We start from the raw sequence: 11,318 nt of genomic DNA, 5'->3' as shown, positions 1-11,318 counted from the left end.
CTACATGGTAGTGTTATATTTCTTGTGTCCTTGTAGTATGTTCTTCATACTGTATGTTGACTTTTTGTAATTTTCTATGCAGCATATATTGTATGCACATGGGCCATACTTTCTCGATAGATATGGCTCTTTAGCACTTTGGAGCAATCAAGGCATGGAGAAATCACATCACCAAGCAAAGGCCGTGTATTTTAAGGGCACTCACCATGGTGGTGGCAAAGTCAAGAGTAAAGCGCTCCATGAAATGTTCAACTGGTTCTATCGCGTTCTGGTTGGCAAAAAAGGCAGAAAACTCGCGGTAATTTGTCTCTTAGGCATCAAATAATGAAAACTGTTAATGCAAGAAGAACTGAAGGATACAACAGATCAAATGCTAGGGAGAGACTATGGCAGTGGGTAGCAAGCAAGTGTCGGTGTGGTTCCTCATGGGCTTAAACTCTCTGATTATAATCTTTTTGTGTTTTTAAATTTTCTAAAAGTTTTAAAAAATTATATTTATAGATATATTTAAGTCATTTTTCATTTATAGCCACCACATTTCAATTTCTTCTTTGTGCTCTACTCTCTCTTGCCCTCCCACTATCTCTCGCACTCGTACATACCTAGGCCATGCGAGAAGAACAGGAGAAAGACTTGCGGTTTTTCGATCAACTCGGCCCACTATCTGCTACAGCAAAAAGGACAAATCTACCTATAGTAGTAACAGAGCAAGAGGCAAAGGAGATGAGAGAAGAAGAGCGCAGGAAGGAGGCCGAAGAAGCGCAACGCAGGAAGGAAGCTGAAGAAGCAGAGCCTAGTAGAGAAGCAGAAGAAGAGCGGCGTCGAAAAGAAGTCGAGGAAGGTCAAGGGCAACCACCGGAGATTGTTATTGAGGCCGACACCCTAGAACAGCTAGAGGTTATCTTACAGAACAGGGAGGTCAAGCTCTTGTCCTATGGCATCACGAAAGATACCATTGACAAAGAGTTTGCTCTCGCAAGGGCGGCTTGGGAGACAGAAATGCAAAAGAGACAACAGCCCAAAGAGGACGCAAGGAGGGCAAGCCAAGCACAGCCACAAGCAGCCACAACATCGAGACGTCCAGTCAAGAAGTGTGGCAAAAGAATGGAGGGCAAGTTTCGAGACCAACAAGAAGAGGAAGAGCGTGCACAAAAGAAAAAGAAGTTCAGGTCTGAACGACCACCGTGGGAGAATCAAAGACCACCACCGCCTCCACCGGTTACAAAGAAGAAGAGAAAATGGAGGCCAGGGACAGTCATGCTACGAGAGATTAGGAAATATCAGAAAAGCACAGATCTTCTCATCCCCAAGGCACCATTCTCTTGACTGGTGAGAGAAACAATGGAAAAATTTACTGACAGGGTTGACCGCATACAGAGCACAGCTCTTGAAGCTCTTCAAGAAGCTGCTGAAGATATTGTAGTTTCTGTTTTTGAAGACTCAGTGCTGGCTATGGTACATGCCAAGAGAGTCACTTTGAAGCCTGTAGATATGTCCCTAGCCCTACGCCTACGTTTAGAGCATAGCCTTCTACCTCAATAGGCTAACCCACTTTGTAATTCTCCCTATAAAATTTTGTAATGTTCCCAAATTCCTTTGTAGCATTTTCACACATTAATGAAAGCTTTTTGAGTTGTGTTACATTCTTTGTTGAGTCCAATTTTTTTTGTATGCTCAGTGCCAATGAACATTTCATTAAAAAAATATAAAAGCACTATACACACAGGAAAAAACACACACAAACACACACACACACACACATATATATATACACACACACACACATATATATACACACATATATATATACATATATAAATATATATAAATATATATACATATACAAATATATATACATATACACACATACACACACACACACACACACACATATGTATATTTATATATACAAAAAAGGTAGAGCCTATAAAGTCACCTAGAGACCCTTATTGAGGGCCTTATGAACCTCAAGACCAAAAAAATAAAAAAAAAACTTACTCTGTTTTCTGCACACAAAATAGTGGATTAATTTGCTAATCAGTGATTAATCAGTGTGCTAATCACTATATTTTGGTACAATTGAGGGTTCAAATTAACCATTAGGTATCTGATGCAGATCCCTATAACTTCAGATTGCAAGTCGGAGTTGGTTTGATACTCCAACCATCCCGTACAAATTGGTTACCCTTGATTTAATGTAATTTTTGGTAAAATTGTGCTGATAAAATTATGATAATCATCATTTTGCATTTAACCCTTGGTTAATGCCTGTAAATCTCACTCAAATTCAAGATTATTCACAGCCAGAGTTGCATTTGGGAATGTGCATAAGAATGAATGCTATACGCATTATGTATTGGGCACATTACATCAGTGTAAATATGGGATCAGACACTGCCCTTGTCCAGAATAAGGCAAGAGGTAAGACCCTCCCGCATAAATTTGGGTTTGCATTGCATAATGACACAAGATGAACATAAAAAGCGCAAAGAAACTGTCAGCAAAACATTGAAACATGTTGCTCACATGGAGCAAAAAGACCTGACGGACAAGCTCATGGCCCCAGCCATGAAAGAAGAAGAATATTTCTTTCCAAGAAGAAGATCCACACCAAGAAGATCTAAAGGAAGCATTGAAGGAAGACATGGACACAAGAAGAGAAGCTGCCACAAGAAGACTGAAAGAAGAGAAAGACATGGACGAGTGGAGAGAAGCTGCCACGACAAGAAGACTGAAGACAAGAGAAGATGTGAGGCTCCAAAGAGTGAGGAGCCATGTGAAAATCTTTGAGAGAGAGAGAGAGAGAGAGAGACCCCACAACCCAATGTAACCTGCCCCAACAAAGTAAAACCACCTCTGAGCCACCGATGATGTAGGCCACGTGGTAGAGAGATGTATGTGTGAGCACTTTAGTCAAGGTCGCGGGCAACTATAGTAAGCCTTGGACACATAGAGAGAGAGACTGTCAAGGACTATTAGTTTAGGGACTCGAGGCACTGGTCGCAGGCTATCAAGTAAGAGAGAAACTTGATATAGGGTCCATGTGTGCTAAGATAACTTGAGGGGAGGTGTAGACACTGGTCACGGACTATCAAGTAAGGGGAGGCAAACTTGGTATAGGGTCTAGGTGTGCTAGGATTATTCACTTGAGGGGAGGTGTTGAAAATACAAGTGAATAGGGTATGTGTGGGAACAAGCCCTTGGTTAGAGGCTGTAAAAGAGGATGAATAAATATGAAAGAACCTGTGAAAAGGTGAGAAGACTCTACTGGGAGAGAATAAAGGGTAGCATGAGAAGATTTAGGAAGTGTGGAGATATTCTGGGAAGTGTGGAGATATTCTAGGAGATATTATGGGAAAAGTGAAGAGGTGGAGAGAATCAGGGAAAAGAGGTGGAGTGAATCATGGAGAAATCAGTGGGATTAGATGCCTGATGTAAAGTCTATAAATTGAGGCATTGCCCTAATGAGAATTTGCTGGTTTTTGAGTATCCATGCCTACATTAATCTATTTGTTAATTACCCACTAATTACATCTTAATTATTTGCTAATCACTTTGTTAATGATGTTGATTCTAGTGTTTGATCCACCATAGCTCATCACATTCCTCTAATTTCAACAGGACGACGGCGCGATGGCTGTTTCCTTCACCACCACCGGTGGTTTCACACCAACCACCTGTCTCGTGATGGCCGCGCCAGCCCACAACATCAAGTATTCTAAGTTTCGGGGGAAACAAGGGGAAGATCCGGATGCACATGTTCAGCGCAGTTCAACAACTCTTATGGCCTGAATGTGCCTCCACCCTTTGATCCTCTCCACAAGAAATCAGTTTTCGAGTCTATCTCAGCGGGCGGCAAAGCATCCAGATGGCTGGCAGAATATCCTGTCAGGCATTTTCAGGATTATGATGCGGTGTGTTTGTCGTTTCTGCGTCGGTTCTGTGTGGAGAAGACAGTAGCCCAAACGCTGGAGCGGCTATGAGTCCTCAAGCAAGGCAAGCACACAGCGAAGGATTATGCTGCAAAATTTCGAGTGATGCTGTAGCAGGTTCCTCATGCACAGCAGCCAGCCCAGGAAGTCTTCAATGACTATTTCTTGAAGGGCTTAGCAAAGGACTTACGCACGGCCCTAGCCACTGTGTGGACAAAGTGAATACACCGCTGGGGCGGAGGTCATTGCTCAGTCTATTCTTGCCGGGGAGTCGTTTTGGAGGATAATGATTCCACCACCATATAAGGCGATCCAAGAAGAAATTGAACAGCAGCACCTCACAGGGATGCCGTCGACACAGCTCGGAGGAGGATTTGGACACACGGAGCTCGGACAGTGAATCGAAGGACAGTAGCAGTGCAGATTCGATCAAGTGATGATCGATGGTGGAGCTGGTGTCAATATTGCAACAACGGAGTCCACCTGTAAGCGCATGGGTTGGCAAGCATGGGATCCTGCACCATTTCTGGTATGCATGGCTGATCAAAGGAGAGTCCGGCGTCTTGAAAGTCATGGTGATTGAAGTGGCAGGCATACCCTTTGTCATGTCTTTTGTAGTGCTGAGCATGGAGGATTCTACTGATGAGGAGTACAATCTGCGCTGGGTCGTCCTTGGTTGCACCACCCGTCTCTTGTTAAGACTTTTGCATTAAGATCTTCATATGGAATGGTTTAGGGTTGTGCACCACCCGTCTCTTGTTAAGAGCAGCCTTGAACCCTGGATCCAATTGCTTATAAATCATAGCATAGGATTCGGAGCTAATCCCTACCTTGTCACATATGCCTTGAGCATCTGTAGCTATGAAGGTATTGCTTGCCTCCTTCAAGCATATTCTTATAGCATCATTACCAATGGTTTTGAATTTGGGGTTTTCCAATGCAAACTTCACCATACCTTTGCTTAGGACATTTGCAATTGCATCATCAACCTCTTTACTTGGGTTGGAAAACATATTCATCATGTCTGCACATTGTGCATAGATCGCCAATTATATTTCCCACTCTCTTTAGTCAACTCATGAAGTGTTTAAGTAACCTCACTTGCTAAGGCGCTTCTTTGGTTTTTGTTGAGGGTTCATTGTCTACCTCGATAACATGCACTGCATTTTCCATAACATGCATCGCATCTTGCAAAATATGACACTCTCTCCTTTTCACTTAGTTATTTTGTGAGCTCCTTAATCCTTGCATCCATGCCCATCATGGTGCGCTGAAAAGATGTGTAAACACTATGAGCTTGCATTGCAAGCCTCCTCGTGTATCCCAATAACCATGCATTATCTTCACACACATACTTAATGAAATATGTGTTTTGTGGTTGTAGGATCAGGGTGTCCAATTTTATCCACTCAGGCACCCTGTAAACAGTAAAAAAATAGGCATTTGTTTACCTTTAGTGGCTAATCTCGTCTAGCTAAGGAAGGAATTTCCCTTCAAGTTCTTTTGTTGAAACATCACATGCAAAGTTGGGAATATAGTTGTGTAATCCAATTAAGCATTAGATAGTCAAAAGTCCTCATTTCCTTAGCTACAAAGTCAATGTATACACCATGTCCCAAATTTAGACTGATTCCATAAAATGCTAATATCTTTTACATATAAACTCATATGAGATTTCCACTTTGGACCTTAGATCTTCACACAATATAGAGCTTAACTTGATTTTTTGAGAAAATTTTAATCTATTTTCCTATTTTTCTTAAATATTTCAAGGTCTTTAAAGTGTTATAATATATGCCACTTTTTGCACCCACAATATCTACCACTTAAAATGCTTAATCTTGTAGATCAAAAGAGTGGTATATAGTGAGACATTAGTAGAATGTGGTGGTTAGACAAAATTGCAAATCCAATGGTTGGATTTTTTATGATCTCTTTTTCAAAATTATTTTAGGCTATTAGAAGGCCTGTAAATATTAATGAGACATTAGTAGAATGTGGTGGTTAGACAAAATTGCAAATCCAATGGTTGGATTTTTTATGATCTCTTTTTCAAAATTATTTTAGGCTATTAGAAGGCCTGTAAATATTAATGATATAATTAGTAAAATTACTTTTTTGATATGAAAATCATATAAAACCTATAGGGACTAGTGTACTTATAGTGGTGCATCTATGGAAAAAAAATTGGATCACTCTATGTATGGAAAGATCATGTTTTTATCATTTCATCATTTTTTAAATTTTGATTAATCAGACTAATTTATATTAATTTAAGTAAAATTGGGTTAATTTGATTGCATGTATATTTTTTATTAGTTGCTTGATATCATTTGAAGTACCTTGCCCCCCCAAATTTTCTCTCCAAGCATTGTCCTAGTCCAGCATAAACTGGACAAAACAGGACACCTTGATCTTGCAACAACCCGTAAGCCCACTAAATTGTGGAGGTCTTTGGGTAATTGAATCAAATGGATAAATACACCCTCAACCTAAAGATTGACATTCTTTTTCCATGTATTTCTCTCTTGCAGTATCTCCAATTGCTTTTCACTTGTTGTGATTCTCTTATATAGCGATGCATACTCGACTTCCAATTGGAAGTGAATGTCTCTCTTCCTGTTTCGGCCTATATCCTAAAATCAATATCATCATTAAACATAGCTATTAACCAAAAATTAGGTTTTATACAGCTGTATAACTCAAAAATTCAACAAATAACACAACTTTAACCAGAAGTTGAACACAACTTTAACCAAAATAACTTCAATATAGCTTATAACTAAATTATAACTTTTAATCAATAATTATCTTTCACACACTTGTTTCACCTAAATAACACAAAAATAACTGTTAAATGCAACTATTGACTTCAATTTCACACTTGAGTAAATCACATTAATAATAATTAGATGGTCAGAATAGGAAAGAAAACATCATAAAACATAATTATTGACCCAAAATTAGCTTTTATACATTTTTATAACTAAAAAATTTAACAAACAACACAACTAAACTAAAATGAGAAACAACATAATTATTAGACATGACATATAGACTTTAGTATAACCCAGAACTAAATCATAACTATTAATCAATGATTATATTTCACACACTTGTTTCACTAAGAAAATCACTAATGAATAACCCAAATAATACATAAATAAAATCATTAAACTCAACTATTATCTTTAATTCTACACATAACTAAATCACATTTAGAACAATAAGATGATCAAAATAGAAAAGAAAACATAATAACTCAGACAAAATTAAACCATAAAAAAACAGCATAACACAAAACAAGATGGACATAGCTCCATTTCTCTCACGTTCTTTGATTATTTTGTAGAGATTAATCAACGAGCTATAGTAGGGGTTTGAGAGTGCAACGGTGCATACACTTTCAGATGAAAATAAAAAAAGAGTGCCTTTTAGGTGAAAATAAGCACCCTTTCTAAGTGGTCCCTTCTAAAAGGATCCCTTCTAAAAGGGTGCAAGGGTGCCCTTATAAAAGGGTATAAGGGTGTATCCTTTCTATAAAGGATGCAAAGGGTGTTGTAGTAGGGCTTTGAGGGTGCATTGTGTATACCCTTTTAGATGAAACTAAAAGAAGGGTACACCCTTCTAAAACGGGGCATACCTTTTTAGATGAAACCAAAAGAATATTACCCACCTAGAACCTCTAGTACAAAGAAAGATATAATTCTTGGAAATAGACAAAAACTCGACAAGTACATCCTAGGATAAAGAATTTTATCTATGTGTGTACATTACACATCATGGGTAGTATTAGGGTGGGTATAAATGAAACCTAGACCAAACAAAAAATATCAAGCTATCTAAAATGCAAACATATTTTTGTCCAATGGAAAAAAGAACTACCAAGATCTTATGTATTATCTTTTGGGAAATAAATTTTGGTTTTATACGGATCATCATGGATTTTTATACATAAACAACTTACTTTAAATTTCAGAAGAAGACTAGAAACATGGGTATTATAATAATAATTGAAATAATTTAACTTTAAAATAGTATTTGTAAACACAAAACTCAACATGCTTCAGCTTAATGCGTTTAGTCAAGGATCACTACATGAGTTCCACCATTGAACAATAAATTAGTTCAACTACTAAGTGTAACATTGTTTATCATAAACCTAATATATTGTCATAGCAAAAAAATGTGCAAATATAAATTTTTTGAAGGTCTTAAAAACAAGAACTTTAGCTAAGAGAAACAAATAGCCATATTCTAGTAGGTTAACTTTACAAGATTAGAACTAAAAATTTCTTGAGAAAATACACCAAGACTTATTAAAAAAGTACTCTTTTTATTTAAAAATGTACTCAGGTACATTTTATAAGGTACTCTTTTTATAGAATCACATAAGGGAATCAGTGGATGTTTTGTTTTGTCTGATCACTAAGGCTTGAATGAAAAAAGTATTCTTTTTACACAATCACACAAGGGGATCAATGGATGATGCATATTTTTTCCATGATTACTATCAAAACTTATCACTACGATGACTTTTGAAAAAAGTACTCTTTTATAGAATCACACAAGGGAATCAACAGATGACACATATTTTTTTTTTGATCACTAATAAGACTTATGAAAAAAACACTTCACACAATGGAATCAATGGATGACACATATTTGTCTAATTACTACCAAGAACATATTGGAATCATGATTGTGATGGCCCACATTTATTATAGATGTTATTAAGAGAGTTTGTTAACAATGTGATATATATGTTAAAGGATTAAACATAGTCAAAAACCAATGCTATGTGACAACAACTCTTGCGATGCTTATGGAACCATTCTTAATGTGGATGCTAGACTATATTGTAGCATTTAAACTAGCTACAAAGTGTAGAAGAAATAAATATATTCTTGTGGCTACTAAATAAGGTAGAATAAAAGAATAGATATAAGACATTAAAAATTTATATGAAGACATAACCTCCAAATATGCATGCCTCGTAGAGTTGGTAAGTGGATCTATTTTGTCAAAACTCAACAATTGTTACACATGACTATACACAAAGTCTACAATATATTATCTCCAACCTAATCGATAGGAAAAATCAACAAACAATATCCCATGTAGAATACCTATTAAACTAGTCAATGGAAATAGATGTGATTGGGACTACAAATTAAAACTTTTTAACAACATATAAGACAACCACAGAAGTACCCCATTCTTGTTGGCATTTGTCTTTATAGTAAAAGTCTCCATGGAGTTGGTAGTTCCAACTTTGAGAGTACAAGTTTACTCAAGAAGCATCCAAATGCATAGGTTAAAACAAATGTTAACCCTAGAATAAAAGGAAAATTTTAAGCCTTTGACAGATGAAGTGATACAAGGAGAAAAAACATCTACATGGACAAGAATATCAAATAAAAAATCTTTGATGTACGACATCTAATGTTGTTATTCAATTAAGAAAAAAGATCTAGGAACCTATAAATTAGCAATAAAAACACCTATTGGAATATTCTACCTATTTACATGAGATTGAATTTAGTTAACAAAACTCTAAATAAAAGGCTATTATCGCCTTCAACAAATCTAATTAAAAAAATGATAAACAAGTGATGTAATATGAATCATAGTGGAGAAAAAGTCAAAGAAACAATTGATATTCTAAAATCGCATATACAATAGGTGAAGTAAAACAAGACCAAAACATAATAAAATAATGCATAATTAATTTTCTGAGCAAATAAAATTCATAGATGTTTGCAAGTGAAATACTTTGATACCAAAAAATTAAAAAAATCCTAACACAAAATATAACAAATCAATGGATTAAAATAATTTAATTATTTTAAAAAAAATTGGGTACAAAATCCTTGTCTAATTAAAATAGAAAAATGCTAGATAGTATTAACTTGATCTAGGGGAGTTACATGCCACATCAAGTGTCACTTCTATATAAAGGTAAGTACATATAAAATATTTACAAAAATAATTATGGTGACTAGAAATTTATAAAATATGAAATTTGATGGAGATTTTAGACATTTCCCAAAAGTTTAGTTGAAATAAATACTGATGATGCATCTAAAAGTAATTCTTAAAATAAATAATAATAATAATTTAGCTAAAAATATTGATTTATAATTCTTAAAATAAATAACAATAATACAACTAAAAGTATTGATTTATTAATCCTTAAAATAAATACTAATTATAAAGTTTAGGTGACATAAATACTGATGATACAACTAAAAGTATTAATTCATTAATCTTTAAAAATTTGAAACTGAGGGGTATTTGTAAAAACACTTGGAAGCCGTAAATCTGGAAGAAGGAAAGCTCAAAAAGCATTTGGATCATCAAGCAAGCTCTAAATCTAGAAGAAGCAAAGGAAGGAATTCACCAAGTATTAAGATAAATAAGGTTGCAAAAAATGGTGAAATATAACCTCTATTTACAAGGTAAAGAGACAAATTTACCATGTACAATAATAAACTTATATTGCAAGCTAAGGGCCTAATAGCTTCTTAGAATGGGGACTTAGAGTGATGGTGATAGCATCCTTATGTACGCTGTCTCAAACCTAAATAGCCTCCTTCCCTACATGCCAACCCTCTTTTCTCTTCTTCCTCCTTTCCAAATGTTCCATTGCTCATTAGATGATATGGCCCTTTCCCTTTTCCCTTCACCTTTGCATATGCTTATATACCCACCACCTATGATGGCTTCCCCCCCACACACCCACCCCCACCCCTCTCGATCCCTTTTTGCTAATATTCCTCCCCTTTTTACCTACTACAAACTCTACGTTCTTGACTCAATCTATGGTATCTTTCTCAAATCTTCATAACATCCACCTCTCGATGACCTTCCTATCCTAGTCAAGGAGGAATACCTATACTTTTAGCTATAGCATTAGTATTTATTTCACCTAAATATTAATGATAAAGTTTAGGTGAAATAAATACTAATGACACAACTATTATTAATCCTTAAAATTTTGGAGCTTGAGATGTATTTTGTGAAAAGATACAGAGAGGAAGAGACCTTGAGCTCTTTGCAAGCACACACACACTCACACAAATCCTAGATGAGAACACACAAGATGAGAGGCTTCACCAACAACAAAAGGGTTCTACCAAAAGATAAGTGAAATACAACATAAGTACTAAAGTACTATGTACATGTGGTCCATAATGTGAACACGCTAAGTGAGTGAGCTGGGAAGATAAGTATGCCATAACTCAGTGCAGACTAGAAGCTAGTGTAGTCCAGTTGTAGAATCATTGGCGAAGATCTATCATGTCAGCATCCTACCAAACACGCCAATGATGTAAGTGGTGAAAATGGCCACCCATGCATATCATGCGTGTCAGCTCGTGTTGA

This window comes from Cibotium barometz, chromosome 60, assembly GCF_041138505.1.
Source record: "Cibotium barometz isolate CiBa-2024 chromosome 60, ASM4113850v1, whole genome shotgun sequence".
Classification (NCBI taxonomy): domain Eukaryota; kingdom Viridiplantae; phylum Streptophyta; class Polypodiopsida; order Cyatheales; family Cibotiaceae; genus Cibotium; species Cibotium barometz.
The sequence above is the reverse complement of the archived record's forward strand: the minus strand, read 5'-3'. Positions refer to the sequence as shown.